We start from the raw sequence: 20,307 nt of genomic DNA, 5'->3' as shown, positions 1-20,307 counted from the left end.
TGCGTCTTCCATAATGTAAATGAGTTTAATAATATCGATCTTTATGAATAACTTTGTGCCAAGCACGTCGTTATAAGTGATTCTACTCCAAGTCATAGCAAATTAAATTTTGTTTTGTTCGTGGTAAAAATCCCTCCCGATTAGTAAAAAATTAATGGAGAGTGAAGTTTCATTAAAATTCCTAATTGGGCCAGAGGCAGAGTTGATTTGGTAAACAATTAAAGAGGTTTGGATTGACGGGAATAAAAGCAAAACCTATATCAAAATAAAGATTTCTATGGAAGAGACCCATTAAGATGAGAGATTTACAAACCTTTAATATCCAATCCTTGTTACAGAACTTGCATTTTCAGCATGTGTCCTCCCTTAATTATTGATATAAATTTTCTCAATAAACATATCACGACTTTATGTTTAACTGGTTAGATACAGCTAATAAATCAATCCCCGAAGGATACATTTAGCTGATTGGTTTAATGATGGAAGTGACATTAAGAGATAGTGGTTGCTAGCCCAATGTTTTAAAGCCTTTCCCTGGATTTAGTTTTACTATTTTAAAGCGTGGAAACTATCCTTCCTCATTCTCACTATTTTATAGCTGTGTGGTGAACAACGGTCCTCGTTAGCGACTGAATGTTTCTTGAAAACAAAACGGGGTGGTAGTCCAATCAAGCAATCGTAAGCAAACATCGTGTACGACAGAGCACTCGTGATGTGCTGAGGTTTTAAAATCTCTTGAAGTTGTATTTGGTTTATTTTGTTCTTTCTGACTGTTTCATATTATCTACATAAAAAAAAAAAAAACAACTGTTCATACCAACTCATAATAATAAATTATTTTTATATGAATTTTGCACACCTAAGGGCTGCACAATGTTATTGTGCAGGATCATTAATCGAGTAAAGAAATGTGTTTATTTTTGCTGCTGCCTGTGAAGTTTGGCAGTCATTTGAACGACATTACTAAATTATTGTATCAGACATTACCGAATCAGTAATATATAACGTAGATTATTGTAGGTAAATAGCTATTTAAAACTAAAAAGCCGGGAATTCTACCCTGCAACACAGAAACAAAATACTTGTTACTTCATGATTTATTGCTTAGTTTAAGTGCTCGCAGTTAAATTGTGGTAGTTGTTCGATCTGAACTAACAGAATGTAGGTATATACTTAGTTCCGTAAAATATTCATGCTACTTAGAAAAGCACGAGTAGAATCAAATTGTATTACCTCCCGGGGACCAGCTATATCGGGAAAGAATATTGTGTTACATGTTTAAGGGGCACATCTATTGTTGGGATAAAATGCACAAGCGAAAATATTGGCTTTTTATGTTTATTTGATGTGTAATGTTTGAGACAGCTTTCAGTATCATAATGTGATAGTAAGAAAATGTGATAATGAGTCTTTGAAGCGAGGTTATATTTTCATTGACGAAAAGTCTATTTTAAGGTATCTAGTTATTGAAAAAAATATTATAGTTGAATGGACAAGATAAGATAGTGGTCACAACCAACTGGTTCTAAGGCATAGTGTAGAACCACATACTTAGAAGTTCTAGCAAAAAGAGATTAAGTAATCGTCGGTTGCTTGACATTATGAAAGTATAAAGCTAGGCTAAAGACCTTAATCAATGTATACTTTGATATAATTGCTATCAATATAATAACATTTTTCAATTTATCAAAAGACAATAAATTATGCTTCAATGTAATGTAGCATACGAGTAACAACACAAAACAACATCAATCATAAAACTAAGATAAGTGCGAAGGAATATTTCTTACTCTTTATAAATACACTTACTGACAAAGAAAAGTGGGCAGAGCCATTAACCCCATCCTGTGAAAGTGTAAAATTTTTCCTTATTACCTGGTAATAAAAACAAACCGTTTGCAAAACGTTAAAGGCCAGAATTAACGGCCATGTTTATGCAGGAGCACGTTAACAAGACAGCATTACACTGCAGTGCAAACTTTGTGTCTCAAACTTCATAATTAATGTTTTGTTTTATAATTTGCCCAACGTGTGCAGTATTAAAGTTGTTAGGCAATATTTACCATGCGTTACCTGTGCTCTGAAATTTTAACGCTGATAACTCAGCCGTAATATATTTAAACTTCTGCCAGTTTCAAATATTTTAATCTTTTCCTTTTTCTAGTTTACTTACTTAGCAAATGAAAACTCTATTTCAAAAAGTTCTTGTTTTCGGTTATTTAAAATAAAAAAAAGTGCAATAATAATGCATTAAGCAGTAATTTATCTTAAAGAACATTAATTTTGTTCGCTTCTGTGATAACCTATAGTTAAACAAACTTTATATTGCCTTTTACAAGTAATAACTTACTGTTTTTTTTATCTTCCATATTAAATCGCATTGGCGGCAGAGTGGAAAAGGTATTTAGACTTTAATCGTGGGGAATGGGATCGAAAACCGCCTAATTCTATGTCTATTTTATAAGTTAAATTAATGGTAACGATGCTTAGCAGTTAGAGAAAATCACGTGAAGATTCATACAGCTGCATCATCTGATCTGACCTAGACTTATAACAGTTACAACAATTAATTATTCACGATCAGTTTGAAACACGTTAGTGCATTCCATATTTGATGCGATTATTGAATTTTATTCGGAGAATATCAACATTTGGGAAATATCAAAATAATAGCTGTATATTAAAATTTGACTTGTATATTATTTCCTAGAAACAATTTTTCCATTGAACTCATCGATTCAGCGTATTTTGAAAGTACACCCGCGATAATAAAAAACTTCCGATAATTTACATTTGCCGACTGTACAAAATATAATGTATAGCAGACGGACTTAATGCCTTTTGTCATTCTCTACCAGTTGACCAAACAGACAAACTTTTAGTAAATTCCTCTACCACTCAAATTTGCATACATACATACATATAGTCACTTCTCGTCCTTTGCGGGGTAGACAGAGCTAGCAGTCTTGAAAGACTGACAGGCCACGTACAGCTGTTAGGCTTAATGATAGAATTAAGATTCAAATAGTGACAGGTTCAAAGAAACTTTCAAATAATCCCAAGTTTATAAGCCTATCCCTTAGCCGCTTTTTACGACATCTTTGGAAAGAGATGGAGGGGTCCTTTTCTTTTTTATATTAGTCCCGGGAACCACACGGCACTCACACCACTCAAATCTCCAGCCCTTTATAACATACTAGCTGACCCGGCAAACGCTGTTTTGCCAATTATTTTTATATATGTATTATTACGGAACCCTATTTTTTTCCCAAATAAAATATAGTCTATGTTACTCGTGGATAATGTAGCTTTCGAATGGTGAAAGAATTTTTAAAATCGGTCCAGTAGTTTTTGAGCCTGTTCATTACAACCAAACAAACCAAGTTTTCCTCTTTATAATATTAGTGTAGATAGACAGCCAATCAGTCACTTATTATATAATTTCTGTATTCTATAAATTCTAGCATACTTCACATTCACTAGACTTCTAGATTGTCTATGCGCTGCCTCAGGGAAGCTTTCGGACTAAATTGTTGGCTGAAATGACTATGCAGTGAATTTCAGTGCGTCTAGTACATGGAAGTACGGCCCCTACGGCTCTGCTTTCAAACTGCCACTCAGGAGTTTGTAAAAGGTTTTCATATTTCATGTTTGATCGCCTTTTATAGATACATACATACATACATATGATCACGTCTATATCCCTTGCGGGGTAGACAGAGCCAACAGTCTTGAAAAGACTGAATGGCCACGTTCAGCTATTTGGCTTAATGATAGAACCGAGATTCAAATAGTGACAGGTTGCTAGCCCATCGCCTAAAAGAGGAATCCTAAGTTTATAAGCCTATCCCTTAGTCGCCTTTTACGACATCCATGGGAAAGAGATGGAGTGGTCCTATTCTTTTTTGTAATAGTGCCGGGAACCACACGGCACCTGATAAATACTGATTTATATTTTTGTTGTCAAATGTAAATAAAAGAAAATTAACTGTAAATTTACTCTAAAAATCACTTTCCCAGAGGGTATGCAGAGGCTACATTCTTCCTTCCTTATACTCGATCAAATTATTCGAGCAAGTAAACGCGGTATGTGATTTAAACAGTGCCACCTAGTGGTAACGCCTTGGCACTAGGTAATGCAAATCCATACAAATTCGCGTTTATTTTCTCTGGTCTTTCTATGGTTAAGCACGGACAAGAATATGATATTATTGCGTAAAAAAAAAATAATAGCACGTGTAACATTCACGAATCGTAAGCATCTTTCGGATAACTAAAATATTTTTGAAGTTTTTCCTTTCCTTTCCCTCGTTAAGCTGAGGTTTGCCTGTACTTATATTCTCGTATGTTTCTTTGAAGTTCAAGATTTATGTATATATATATATATATATATATATATATATATATATATATTGATTTCATTTGCCGGATCAGGATGCTAGTCAGATTAACAATACATATTATAGATAAATATAATTCTAAACTGATCGGAGTGGGCGTCAAACTCTCTGCACTTATTTCATTTTGAAAAATTTCTGTTATACATTTTTTAAATAGCAGGCACCTTTTATTTATTTTCAAATTTTTAGATTTACATAATCAAAATATATGTTTTTAATATTATTCAGTGATTAAGACTTTACTTATAACAATTTTAAACCGAAACCTCACTTCATGGCTTATATTCTGTATCTGTACGAGTATTTCCATATATCTATCGGAACCAAGATAGGATCGTGATAAATATGTAAATAGATACAACATACTAGCTGAAATGTTAATTAGCCTACGCTGGAATCTTGCGTGTGATCTATAATCTAGTGAAATAAGTAAAATGGGCCCGAAAAGGATTAGAGCGTTTCGCCCCTCGGGATTCTGATGAAATTACACAAATGATAATGAAAGTGGAGAGCTGCCCTACAGAGATTAGCGTCTTCCTTGAAGTGGTTACCAGGTACGCTTTGTATTAAGTTCCATTTATGATTTATACACTGGCTTTCAGAACTACTAACTATACCACAGTACGCGGAGGAACTGTTTGATGTGTGGTACTATGTTTTGAAAGCCTGTGTAGGTACATATTTGGATAATTAATTACAGATCCGCGTAAAACAAATCTCGTTTATACTACTCTCTGTATGTATGTATGTTATATTCCTACTATCAGTAACTTAAAATGCAAGAATTTTATAAAAAATTTCTTATTATTCTTATAAAACTCTCGATGATTGATTTTGCCGACCCGGAGCATCGGCAAATTAATTTAGGTCCCGTATTATTTTAAACAATCAAAATTGGCAATAATAATCCAGAATAATGCATATTAAGTCAATCACATAAATGCCAGTAACTTTTTTACAATTATTTCATTTGTCAACTCTATTGACTGGTCAATAAATTTTTCCATTAAAAGATTTTTTAAACATAGAGCTTAGTAACTGTATTAAAAAGTGAATTGAATAAATCTCCATGATTTTTATTATGCTCTTAATAATAGGTTTTTGAAAAAGTAATGATAAAGTAAAATTAAGGTCCTAAATGAATTCTTAATTCATGTAATCCTCGAGAACTGGTGAAACTCATTTTAACTCGGTGAGATAAAAGTAGTAATTATTCCAACTGCATAGTTTTAATTAGTGGAATTCTCGAGTAAAGGAAATCCTATCATGAATACTTATGTCATCTTCCCACTTATATATTAGAGTTTTAAATGCGGAACATTACTGGCTGGAAATTTTACTTCATGAATTTTCTAGTTGATATTACTATTCCAAATTATTGTATAGCCTTTAGCGATGTGCATGTTTATAACAAGCTTACTCACAAATTTGTTCTTCCATAAAATCATGTCATCCCGTTCACATGGAAACTTGAAATCTTCAATCCCTCAATGTAATCGAGTCTCTAGTATATTTCCCAAAAAACCCTTCCTACTTGCCACAGTGACATATTACGACAAGTTGTGTATTTTTGTGGTTGCGAAAAAGAAATGTTCAGTTATTGAACCATAAGTGTTTTATTGTAAGCATATTTTAATTAACTTACGATTGAAATTTGATTATTCCCTATGTGTAGTCTATTTGTATGTAAGTCTGGTGTATTCCCTTAATCATCTATTCTCGGCCATGAGCGCCTAATCCCGCCATATATGAGTGTTTATTTCATTTTTGTCCTGGTAACTGTCCCTGCGTTAATGAAACTCTTCTATCCCTTTGTTTTCTTATTGTTTGCCCCTGATGTAATTATATTTGACTGGTCGGCTTTCGCACAATTGTTATTAAAATGGTAACGATATACACACATATCTACATAAATATGTATATCGCGTCTTTGTTACTTACGTCGTAGACAGAGCCAACAGCCACAGGCTCGAAGGCAACTTGTGTTGTATGGTGAAAATGGTAACAGTTCACCTATAAGTAATAATTAGTTTTCCGATCTGAACCAGCTGAATACCAAAATTTTATTGCTGGTCAGTTAAGACAAAAATCTGACTATTGTCAACTAGTTAAAATATCTTCCTTATTCATAACTTCTACCATACAATCTAACATATAATGTATTATAGGAGTTATGAATAAGTCAATTGGAATAATATGGACAGTTAATATTCGCACATTTGAATCACAAGGAATTATAATAATAGAAACCAGATAAATTTCTTTAAAAAATCAAATATTCTATTTCTGGGGCGGTGGTGTAAAATTTCGCGGCGTCTAGCTCCCCAGACGTTTATTTCGGGGTCGGATCCGCAAATATAAATTTCTGTGATCGCTACATCAATGTCAGAGATAATATTGAAAATTCAGTTATATGATTGAAAACCTACCTCACGATTACGATACGAGCTACGCTTTGGTATGAAAAAATATTTGGCTTAATTTAAAAAGTATACAGGGATCTTGGCAAGCTGTAACAAATATCCTCTTCCTACCGTTTTTGAAAAGAAGTATATAATGAATGTACTGTTGCGTAGCGGTAAAGTGCTTGCCTCTGAATCACAAGGTCTTAGGTTTGTACCTCTATCTGGTTAAGATAGAAGACGGCAGATTGACACAAAGCTTTGATGAATTCATTTAAAAAAATATATTTTCTTTTAGATGGTACCACAAAAAGAATTTTGGTCTTGAAACCTAACATTTTTATCGCTTTTACCTTACCGTACTGTAGCTATTTGGGCAGGAAACTGTTTAATGGAGATCGGTGTTTAGTCAAATTAATCATTAATTAATATTTCTTTTTGTTACAGGTACTGTAAAGATATATTGAATGTTTGAAACGAGAGGAAATGGTAAGTGTCATGCTGCAACGTGACTTGAAATAAATAATGGTCTATGAATCTAAAGTCATCATAACTATCAAGTAGATATGATCTTTAGGGCTATTGAAAAACATTGATAATGCCTGTGTTTAATCTTCTCTTCTCTTACCACTTTCTGTATACAGGAGTAAGAGAAACACTAAGTACATACTTTCTATAGACTTTTCTTTACGAAGGTAAAATCTGGAATATTCTTTATGATGCCTTTGTAAAGCTGTGGTAGAGGCGGCAATGGCGTCCGAGGTCGTCGCAAAGTTTTTCTTCAATACTTAGGTATATACAATATATAAATAGATATATGAACTACTTGAAATCTTACCTATAGAGCTAGGCAGAAAACAACATCTTTCTATTTGCCACGATCCCTTCATACTCTCTTAATGCCAGCTTGCTGGACTCATGACCAGACCTTTTCTCAAGTTGTACCCCCTTAAATGGTATTTATAAAATAATAATATGTATGGTTATAATTTTATTATCACTGTAAAAGTAGGTATAATAATACTAACGCATATTATAATTTCTTATTATTTCCTAGAACGCGATAAAAGTGTCATAATCCATATTTTATGAGTGCTTTGGCCCGCGCAATGGCAGTTTTTATCAAATATTAACCATTCGCGGTGCACATATGAAAGTAATGAATGCATTAATTTTGTAATTAAAAAATAATTGTCCATATAAATCAATAACAATGTTTACTGTACAAAGTAAATAACGATCATTCAATAATACGATTACGCCGGGTTCACCGATAAATTGAATTGAACGCTTTATTTGCTAAATGTTTAAAATGATCCATAATAAGCAATAATTGCTTGTTTTATGCGAATTTTATCACACATTTTCTTGTTCTTCTGCTTATTGAGATACCTATATTAAAAAATAAAATAATTTATTTCTACGCACTTTTGTAGAGTCAGGACTGGTCGATTAAAATACAAAAATTGTGAATATACTATCATTTAACTTAATAAATACAAATATACTTTTAATATCAAAAAATATTTAAATTTATTTTATTATAATTTAACTTGATCACAGTAATATGTCTAAAGAATGCGACTTCGACAAGCTTTCATGTAAAAAATGATGGAGGTATATAAATAAAAAAAAGTATACTGGTATCGTGGCAAGGCAAGTTGAAAAAAATGAGGTTCTGCTAACATACCCGGGAAATAGGGATGATAATAATATGTATGTAGTTAACAATGCTTTAAGAAAACTAGGCTAATATATAAATCCGTGTATTATTTTTATAAATTATAATAGCAAAGTTATCATGCAATAGCGTAACAACTAAACAGATAAAATGCTTTTACGGTGGCAAATAAACGGAATACATGCTACTGCTCTAATAAATGTCAGAAACGTCCATAAAACAACGTCGAAGAACATTAAGAGTGTTTTAAAGGAGTGCACGTAAAACTTATTGTACTATGAATTATATTATACTGCGTTAGTAGTTGAGATAGATGTAAGTTAAACCTCATACAAAACTTGATCAATATAGAATACAATAATCAGTGTTTTAATGTCAATTCTATCTTTAAACCATCTTTTATCACGGTCTTTTAGTATTTTTGAGAGTGTTGGCTTTTTCTATCCTGTGAGGGATAAAGACGTGATTGTATGAATATATTCATGTACGAGTACAATAGGATTGAAAGTAATGTTAGACGTCATCAAAAGATAAGATATGATAAATTTTATTGACGTCAAAATTACTTTCAATTAAAATTACTACCGATTCCTAGTCGACGTATTGTTTAGAAAAAATGCTAACGCACACAAACAAAACGTATGAACGTTTCATCTATAGGTACTACAAGCTCGAGTAAATAAATTCATTAGCCACAACAAAGGGCGTCCGAGCTTGGCTAATGAAGAAGGACGTCTTGTTTAATTACCTTTTGTAATTTTTATACTAAACGGGGAAGGTATAAATTAATTTTCTTTCAGTGGCCCCAGCACGAGCACCATTATGAGGCACTAAGTGAACCCCCTTTTGTGCGCGGTGACTCGAGTTGAAAGGACTTAAAAATCTTGCTAACATAGCCAATATAAGTCCGACGGGCCGCTATTTAACCTTTTAAATTTTTAAACTACATTTTATACACTCTCGTTTTATACATTCATAACAGCACGTTTTATAGATTCTCGTTGAAATGGTCTTTTTGAATGAATAAAAAGAAAATGGAATAAAAATCGTTACTTGTTTTTACGTGAAATTAAACTATTATATTTTGAATCTGGAAAGTCTTGCTTCCTCCATAAAATAACCAGTTTTTGTACATTATTACATAATTAAATACTACAAAATACAAATTGTAACTTGTAACTGATTGTTAAAGTTATAATATAAAATAAAACTTTAATTGCTAACATTTAAATAATACAATAACATCTTCACACAAAAACAAGAACGCTAATAATAAATGGTTGACCTAAATTGTTTAGCGTCTATTTTAGGTACGTAGGAAATAGTCCATCTATATCTAATTGACCTATGACATGCTAGATAAGATAACGTATCGAAAAAGGAAAAAACGCACTAGCTCACTCGTTGCGCCTATATACTCGTATGTATGAGTTTTATCGGCTTGTAGCTCGTGTATTATTAGTTATCAGTTGTAGGCCATCATGACGAATATTCGCAGTTGTATATTCAGTATTTTGGGTAATTAATCACATATCCCACATATGTTACATTTAAATGATGTAAAAAAAGACATAATGATTCAGGAACGATCTTAATACTTATTGTCCAAACAACAAAAGTTTTTTCGTCTTACGACTCAGGTGTGCATAAGTTAGGTAATAACTACACGAACTGATTCATATCCTAAATCTACATTGTATTTTGAACCTAATCTATCTTGGACCATGGTTACGTGTATATACCTAACAGTAGTCCTTGCAGCGGTAGCAAAAGGAATGCCAAGTACCGAGCTTTGTGATTAAAGCAATGGAAGAGGTCGGAAGGTTTCTTCGCGCTGTCGTTCGTTTTAACTCGGGTTAGAAACTTTTCCAATATTTTTTTCATCACGTTTGTCAACTTCCACGGCCCCGTATCGCGTCAACAAACAATATTTTCTTCGCTGACACAAGTTTTTCGAACTCATTTCCATTCGTGAGCGTGTCCCGGAGAATTTATGGGTAGAAGAAATCCGTCTGGATGATCCTTGTCGAGTGTATTAATAGATCAGAACTGATTTATTGGAGGAATAACATACTACGCTTTCAAGGGAAAATATTTGTTCATCGCATAGAAATTTTAGTTGCCTTATCAATTAAGTATAAGTAAGTTTAATGTAATCTTTTATCTTTTAAGTGTAATGTTTCCAAGTTTTAAAAAAAAAGATATAAACAAATCTGCCTTACGGCCGATGTCTTTGAAAACTGTAAGTAGGTGAAGAGAACATTTTTGTTTTGTGTTTTATAAAAATTTTCAAAGCTTGGTATCAAGTATTATATTAATTAGGTCAACGATCCATCTTTGTTAGCGGTTTCCCGTTTCATTAGCTGACCTGGCAAGTTTTCCACTGTGACGACATATTTAGTTTGTCTTGTCTTAACTTTGTTAAACTTTTTCTACGTGTACAAGTTACGACTATAGCATTAAAAGCTTTGGCTACTTACTCGGTGAAATAAATTGTTTTTTTTCTAACATTATATGTCCTACATATATCACTTACTGAATAAGACAGGCAATATTTTTTTAAAGTTCATTCGTTACTAACAAAAATATTAATATTTTTCTCTTTAAAATAATGGTATTAATATGATTAAATATTCCTTCAAAGACTTAATATCCCATATCACAAATCTTACTTTGGGGCTAACTTCAATCTCTGACATTTATCCGGACATAAGACGCTTGTATTGAAACAATACAAGCGTCTTATGTCCAGAACTTTGAAAATTGATCTTGATCTCAAACTAATTAGAATAGCACTGCACATAACGGCTTTGTGTATAGTCAGACTCCGTCTCAGTCTACATGCAATATTGTAGAGTGGTCCAATCACCTGAATACCTACCGCAAGAGGTTCAACCACTTACAAGCCAGTAGTACAAGTCATAAGATTCGATGCCTGTTTACACGGCACAAGTAACGAGTACAATTGAATAATGTTATTTCGTATGGATTAATATTTATGATTTTAGTCCTTTGATTACTTATAGACAAACTTCAGTTTTGCAAAAGCTTAGTTTTAACTGCTTGCTAGTGGAATAAGAAAGGGCAGAACAAACGAAACAGCTACGTAATTTAATGATGTGACTTTCATATAAAAATTATTGTTTCAAAATTAAATATTTCTTTGATCGAAGCGAGAAACAAATTTTTTGTAGTAAAGCTTATATAATATTATACAGTCATAAGCTACAATTTTTTCAGATCAATCGAACGGCGGAAAGTGGGTCAAATTCAACTCGCAATATTTGATTACAGACAATGGAAGAAAGGTGAAGCTGAACAAAACTTGATTCTTTTAGATTTAGACGTGTTATTTCCGAGAGCAGAATATGACCACCCCATGTCTTCTTAAGGATGTCGTAGGAGGAGATATGTGAGTGGACAAAGTTAAAACTAAACTCTACTAGTACTGCTACCTCTGCTCTCTGTACTTCTCGTACTACCAACGAGTGCTTACTTACATTGGCCACATAACATCCAGACAACCTTTGTTAACTCGTGCTGTGATGGACGAAATAGACGGAAAGAGACGTAGAGACTCTTTAACGAGATGATGCGTGAAAGATAACCAGACTTCCTTTTGTTGCTTCCTTCAACAGGCGGAAGACAAGGTGGAATGAATGTATGCTCTACTACCAAAACTTAACAAAACGGGTACTTTTTTCAGTTATAAAGACCGCGAACAAGATGAAGTAAATAAAATTAAAAACAATTAATAAAATATATATATATATTCAAGAAGCTTTTATGAAACTGGCTGTCGATAACTACCGAATGTTTTAATTGACTACTTCGAGCTAATTTAGATATTTAAAAAAAATCTAGTACTAAGCAACTTGACCATGATCGCTTAGCTCTTAGACTCGTGTGAACTAGGCATTAAGTTTCAAACGTCAAACGCCCTGCAAGTAGGTCGTGCGTATCCGGAGGGTCCTATCGGGAACTATCGTCGATATTAGAACAGAATAAGAAGAACACAGAATTGAAACTATTTCAGAACCTGAACTATAAATAAACACTGATAAGTATGTAAGAATAACAGTATTTACTAAAATAATGAATATGATGAAAATGTCCAATAATAAAGGATATTTAGTTCTAGGAACGAACGTTTATGCACGCAACAAACCACAAAATTTAAATAGTATCTACAAATCTAAATGTAGAGGAAGTTGGTATAAGTTTTCCTTCTACGTTCATTTATATTTTGTGCCATTAGTGCATCTAACTGTTACTGTTATTGCACACTTCTGCTTCGCATTTACATTTAAATAGAAGATTAGAATTGCCCGTGATCTTATTGTTTTCTCCGGAAATTACACGACTGAAAAGCGTACGTAATATACAAGTTTAAATTTTTCCGTGGCCATGTATGACGTGTGTGTCATTTTGATAAATTATCATGAAAATATAGCGGGAAAACCTGCACATTCAAGCAAATTTAGGCATATCCGTGATCAACTGGTCAAAGTTTGCAGAGGTCAGACGGGATTATCTTCTTGTAAAAAGCTAACTTACCCAGTTTAAGACAACTTTACAGGAATGCAGTTAGCATAGGTAAATTGTAGCCTATTTGTAATCCTAATGTATAGACATCAAGATTTTACATGTGGTGTAAAACCGCGAGTGACAGCTGATAAATTTTTTATTGCTCTTCGAAATAACTTATTAAGACGTATTGATTGTCGAATGTTTATACAATATACACGAGGTCAAGGTCATGTTTTTCTCATCATACTTATCAAAACAAGAAGCTCTGCTATTATCAAAATAAACGGAAGCCTTGTTATCAATTGTTACTAAAAACGGCTAATAACAAATACAATTATCATCATAGTAGCCGATGGAATTATTATGAAGTCACATCAATAACTTTAGTAGTAACATGAAAAGGGTTTGAACGTTATATTTTACTCATTTTACATATAATTGTATATAATCTGTATTTTCCTTTCTTTTTGTAACTCTTTTGTAGGTAGTTCGCGGAAGGTGCATTTACCACGTAAGTAAATTGAATTTGGAAAAGAATTGAAAAGCACAAGAAGATTCTATTATCGAACTCTGAAAGATCAGTGCATTACAGTGCACTCGATTCAATTGTTCCGCGTCACTCAGCGCAGACTGGGGTGTGACCCCATTAGTGGAAATCTTTCAGAATTACGTCGGGCGCAGTCTCTGACGGCCCAGCTAATCGTTCTGCATCAACATAATGTTTGTTTAGGTTAGTTACAATAAGGTTAATCCTAAGGGTATCTGCTTAAGTATAAAAAATCAGGCAAATGTTTATTTAACTTCACATGCTTCATGGTTGCTTGTGATGTAGTGAACGTGGAGTCAATGGGAAGTTTATGCCAAGACATAAGCAATCTTATATCAGACTTGCAGATTTCGGGAAGAAGATCCCTTCCTGTTTCGAAAGAGGTGACGAGATCCACCTTCTTTAATTTGATTACTGTTTCATCAACATTCTAAAGAAAAGTCAAATGTCAGGCAGGCGACTGTAAACTTTATCTTAATGAAATCATAACTTAAACCAATGTCTGAGGCACTAATACTTCATCTTCCTGCTAAGCTTTGTGGGGTGTTACCCTTAAATATATCTGTATCTGGAAAAGACACTTTTCATTATCTATTGAGCGCATTTATAAATCATTGCGGCATCGTTTGATGGCAGCTCTATTAATTTGAATTATGGACGCCTATTACGTAAATTAGGAGCCTTGATTTAATTGTGCTACGAAGTTGCAGAGTTGATTATCGCTTTAGCTTAATAATTTGTATTTGAATACTAAAATATAATTGTGGAGAAAGGTGCATTTGGTAACAGGCAAAGATGAGAGAGATACTAAAATACGTTCATATTTTTATTGTGTCTGTTCACTGATAAAGCTGAAATTTTGCTGAGTTAAAGGTTGCGTAAAACTAGGAAACTAAATTTCCTTAAAAAAAACAAAATTTTCTTAAAAATCTTCTGAAGTTTTCTTAAAAATCTTCTGAAATTTTCTTAAAAATCTACTGAAATTTTCTTAAAAATCTTCTGAAATTTTCTTAAAAAATCTGATGCGAGCAGGGAGTTTTTACTTAGGTATATTTTTTCTTTTAACATCATTTTGTAAAAAATTGTTTGAAAATTTTGGCTTTTGGTTAAAAGTAAAAATTGATTATACCGTGTATATTTTACATAAAAATAACACCTCCTAACTTATGTGTAATTCGCTTTTTTAAGTATACATAATATTGTTTTAACTTGTTTAAGAAAAAGTCTTGTTCATAAAATGATACTTGCATTTTTAATATTCAAAAGCAAAGTAGATAACCGATGCAAGTTAATGTAATGGTGATAACAGCTATATACCATAATACTATTATGGTCATCCTAGCATTTATCAGTTACTACGTCGTATGCCTTCTTGGCATCATCATTCTCAAGATATTATTATCAATAGCGTATACTAACTTCAGAATGGGCGCGCACAGGTTCTAACGATGTTTATCATCAAGAGCTTAGCTGAGGAGGGATTAGCATTCAAATCAAGTAACTTAGAAAAAAGTTATGAACGGACTAAATTATTAGCCACCACAGGATTTGTATCTAAGCATACCTTCAAACGGGCATGCTTTCCTTGCTCCTCAGTTTTTATTTTTATTCCCTTTTGTATATAAATTTATCGCAAGAACATAATATTCTTCCATAAAAGCTTGGAACATAAAAATTTTAAACTCTTTAAAAGAGACATTTAGTTGACCAAACGAAAAGTGCTAAAGAAGCCATGAATATAAAATTTCAGGGAGATATAAAGAGTTGCAAGTTTTCGCTTAGAAAATTCAAGACGGGATTTGTAAAGCCAGTGACCGCTTCTAGTGAACATAAATCAGTGCGGTGGTGACACTAGACATTTTTATCTGAAATGTAAACTCGCAATATCATACCCCGTTCAGAAACGTCGCTATATTACCCTTTACGTCTTAGAACACGTTTCTGTTGTAAGTTCACATAGGAAGTCGTTTCATTATCAGAGTCATCGAACTGGTGTAAGTACAAGACTTGGTATAGGTAAATTGTGATGTTTTAACCGCGTACATTAAAAAGTAAAGATGTCTTTGGACATCTCATTCTTCCATTCATTTTAGTTAATTAATTCTCATTTAGAAACAGTACTATCACTAATTAGGCTATACAATATTACGACCAATAAATTCATTTCAGTGGTATTGCTAGCTACCTAAGAAATAACTAACACCCAGAGAGAAAGGAAGAGAAATATAAAATATTAAAACCTATAAATTAATCTGTAATGATAGAAGTTATCGATAAAATTGATAGGTAATGATAGAAGGTATCGATAAAATTGATATGTAATGATAGAAGGTATCGATACACATACAATGGGAACATATTTCACATACATGCCAAGGGCTAAACACAGTGGGGTGTAGGATTTCAAGCAAATTAACGAGCGAGTCAGTCAAGTGTCATGTCAGCTTCATTGCCACACAGGCGTTATATTATTATGCGGCTGACACCCCCTTTGATATAAGTCGCACTACTCAAGGCACATTGATATTAGGTATCTCTGTAATAGCGTCAAATATTATTTAGATTTCTACTTTACTTTTAACTTTCTCCATAGGTTTGCTCAATAATAGTTGTTCGCCGCAACCCTCAGGCCACCAAAGCGGAGAGGAAATGGAGAGGGAGAGAGTCATGTAGAGGGAGAGCCGAAACTATGCGGACAGATGTGGAAATAACGAAATCTGATTAGTTGTTCAAAACATATCACATCTCGTCTCCTCTCCTATCTGCTTTGCTGTGTGAAGTGAGCCTCAAGGGCTGTTCTCATATTTTTTTCCCTGGGTTGTGTTCTTGTCGCTTGCATGTGATTGCGAAATTTAAAGTAGATTGTAATAAAATCAGTCAGAACCTCTATAAACTTACTTTTACATGTATATGTTCGGATTTATTTGGAAAGTGAAGATTCATAATTACCTCCCTTTTTCACTCTCTCTTTACGTATTCTTATTAGGTGCATATTTTGCTTCACCTTCAAGGGTCCGAGATCCACTTCCCGATATTTCTCTCTCCACTTTGTTAGCAATTCCAAGAATTCATCAATATATTAAAAATACGGGTTAGGTTTTCTACAAAGATAAGAAAGTTCAAATGGGAGTCGCTTCTTGGAAGAACCAGACTCACTTAATTCTAGCTCATGGTTAAAAAATCACACCCGTCACACGCATACAGGATGTATGCGGATTCAAAGAGATGAGGATGTAACCGCGACTAACGCCAGAAGGAAGAAAATTTATAAAAACTAAGTATCTTAAATTGTGTAAATAATTCAGTTTTTTGGAGGTGAAATTAATATTACAATGTGAACATTTTGTAGAAATCCTTAGCACTCTGGAATACATTATGAAGTAGCCGGTTCGAACCAGTAAATGATAATTACACTGATGCAATTTCTCGGCGACGCAGATAAGATTCTTGCAAAACACAGAAAAGAAAATAAAGCTACATAATTCCACCAAGTCGTTCATAGTTACATTAAAATAATTATATTATTAATTATACAAAAAACAAAATACATTATTTTAAAATTGGAATAAAATTATCTGTTTAAATAGGTATGAAAATTTAAAATAAATAACGAAACCCGACTGCATGAGAAGGAAAATGGATATTTCCAAGTAAACACCTACAACTCGTAAAGCTTTAAAGAGGTACTCTAAGATTAATCTCCTTCTAGAGAATTTACCAAGACAGAAATAGACCCTATATTGATAAAGAACTGGGAAATTTTCCACAGATGGTATGTAATGTAAGTTATTAGTTTGTGTAAAATACACAAACATCGGTATAAATATACAATCATAAAATTCGAATGTTTTATAATTGTAGTTTGCAGACTAAAGAATGTAAATAGAAGAACCAACGGAGCTATTAAAATTAGATGCTGGGCCAATCGGCCAGCTTGCTACTTTTCGTTCAAAGTTTAATGGAGAAGCGCGAAATATACACAAACTCTTACTAATCTCACTTAAATGTAATGTTATTTACAACTGTTGCTTTTCAAATGAAGTGCAGTTTGTTATTTCTAGGGCTTATTTACATTATATTTTATTTTTATTACGACAAACAAGTCGCTCTGAAAATAATTATTATTGCTTCTTTAAAACGATGGTGTTTCAAACAGAAATTTTGTTATAATAACAAATTACTTTTTGGCATATTTGCAGGAAATATATAAAAATAAGATCGTTCTTTTTTGAAAACAACAAGCTGCAATCGAGCTCATTGCTATAATTTTATGAAATCCAAAAATAAGGAATTTGAAATGGAAAACGTTATGCATAGTTAGAAAAGTGTTGGGTATTTACATAATTTATACTGCAATTCAGCGCAAACGGTGCAGGTTGGCGACCAGTCTGACGCAATTTTATAGCCATCTAGGTGAGAAAACTGCGTATGCGCTAGATTGTCGAGAACCTTGGCAAAAATTTAAATTTATGAGCCGCCTTTCAAAGGCTGATTTCTTGGAAACACAGGCGCTCTAATCATTTAGGCCTTAGTGACTGAATTTTATAAGGTTAAAATAAAAACATACACATAATATCCCTTGCGGAGTAGACAGAGTTAACAGTCTTTTCATGACGGTTAGCTCTGTGTACTTTATGGTCACGTTTATCTGTTTGGCTCAATGTTATAATTGAGATTCAGAAAGTGACATGTAGCTAGCCCACCACCTAAAAGAAGAAGTTTATAAGCATATCCCTTTTACAATGAGTACTTATTTTAAACACCCGCTACTTAGATCGCGTGATTTTTTTTTACTGAGTTATGTACTTGACAGTTTTTATATTATCAATAAAATAAGTTATATTACTGCGAAGTTTCATAAAAAATCCTTTAAAAATTTTTTGCTTGAATGAATAACAATCAAACATTTTTACAAATTTTCGCATTTATAATATTAGTACGATGCATCCCATGCTACTCTTCGGATGCAATTACATCGCTCATTAGTTTAGGAGATTGCGTGTGTTGACACGGGGCAAGCTTTTAGCCTTGTATCGAGTTATTTGTAGCTTTCAAGTGCTTTTGCTTTGTCGAGCCTCATGTTATGCATTAAATAGGTCAATTAAATACCAAGATACTTTAGAAGCTTGATTTTATTTTTTATGGCAAAATTATCTTAAGATATTTTTCTACATTATCACCTTAAAATATATTTTTTATGACAATGGGATACGTGTGAGCTTCTTTTAACCGATGGCTAGCAACCTGTCAATATTTTATTTAAAATTCCATCATTGAGCCATACAGCTTAACGAGGCCTTTCAGTCTCGTGAGGTAAAGACGTGATTATAGTAGGTATGTTAATTTATTAATATAATCACGTCTTCGTCTCTAGCGGGGTAAACAGAGCCAGCAGTCTTGAAGGACTATAGGCCACATTCAGCTGTTAGGCTTAATAAAAGAGTTAAGATTCTAATAGTGACACGTTGCTAGACCATCGCCTAAAAGAGAATCCCATGTTTATAAGCCTATGTATGAATATTTTAATAAATAAAATTGTTGTAAAGTACTCTCATGTAATAAAATATAAATGCGTTACATATTTGTTAAATAGCTTTTTCCAATCTATTTAGATTTTTACTAAATTTGTTTTATAGGTACGTTTGGCATAGATTATAATTTAAGTAACAATAATAAACAAAGTAATAATTTCAAGATAAAAGTGGTAATTTTAGATAATTATCTGCATTGTGTTCTTGATTCCCAGTGAGTTGAAACCGGTCGTCATTAAAAGCTTCGGATGGAAGCTCGTGCAACTTTCTGATGCAACAAATCATTGGACTACATCAAACCCAATCGTTTTTATAGAGCTGTAAAGCTGCTTCATTTTTTAAATTATAGGTTACTACTTTATTAAATAACATTAAAAAAACTTAAAAAACAGATTTCCCACATTCAAAGTAATACAAGTAAACATTAGGAATGTTTAATAAGAAAAAGATGAAGAACGTGTCCATTTTAAGAACATAATTTCAAAAACAGATGAAAATTTGAGACTAAATAAAGAAAGACAAAATTAGATGTTAAAAGCATCGCCAAATAACGTTTCACATTTAATATCCATCTCTAAAAGGTCTAACATTTCAAGAAGGTCAAACATCAGGCATTGATTTTAAATAAAATATATCGCAACCAGCAACGTGTACCCAAATTGAAGTATCGTCGCCGTTCTAAATATGAAATCGAAATATGTTTTATGTTTGAAACTCTTGAGTGACTGACAGACGACGTAGTAAGGTGAAATTTAGCACGTGGTAGGGAGCTACTGCAGTATAAACACGACAACAAAGCTATATTTATACAAAATACACATGACCAAAAAAAAATTTTTCAATTTAAAATAAATAACAACTTTTGCCTTACATTGACAAACGGAAACATTGAAACTGAATCGTCGCGTCTTCATTTATTCGGCATTACCAGAGTTTTCTCTTACAAAAGCTTTTAGTTCCGATAGCGGGAAGTCTCGACCACGACACGGGTTGATTTCGTAACACCTAATAGACGATAAAACATCGATTTTCACACAAAGAGAGGTTAGTGGCGCAACAGCGACCCCTTTTCAATAAAAATCACATTTTCTTTCACAAGACGGGTTGGTGCCTGGGTAACAACATTCATGGAGTTTAGTGACTTCCGAAGTAGCAGGTTATCAGACGTGGGAAGGGGGTAGTGGGGAGGTGGGGGTGGAAAAGCTGGATGCTGGTG

At 33.0% G+C, this 20,307-nt stretch overlaps 1 protein-coding gene across 7 annotated transcripts in view; it reads left to right on the top strand.

The window, feature by feature from the left end:
* LOC106138176 (very low-density lipoprotein receptor) overlaps positions 1-20,307 on the top strand; it is a 173,601-nt gene that overhangs the window by 97,451 nt on the left and 55,843 nt on the right. The gene's annotated exons all lie outside the window — the stretch shown is intronic.

This window comes from Amyelois transitella, chromosome 3 (assembly GCF_032362555.1).
Source record: "Amyelois transitella isolate CPQ chromosome 3, ilAmyTran1.1, whole genome shotgun sequence".
Lineage (NCBI taxonomy): Eukaryota > Metazoa > Arthropoda > Insecta > Lepidoptera > Pyralidae > Amyelois > Amyelois transitella.
The sequence above is the reverse complement of the archived record's forward strand: the minus strand, read 5'-3'. Positions and strand labels throughout refer to the sequence as shown.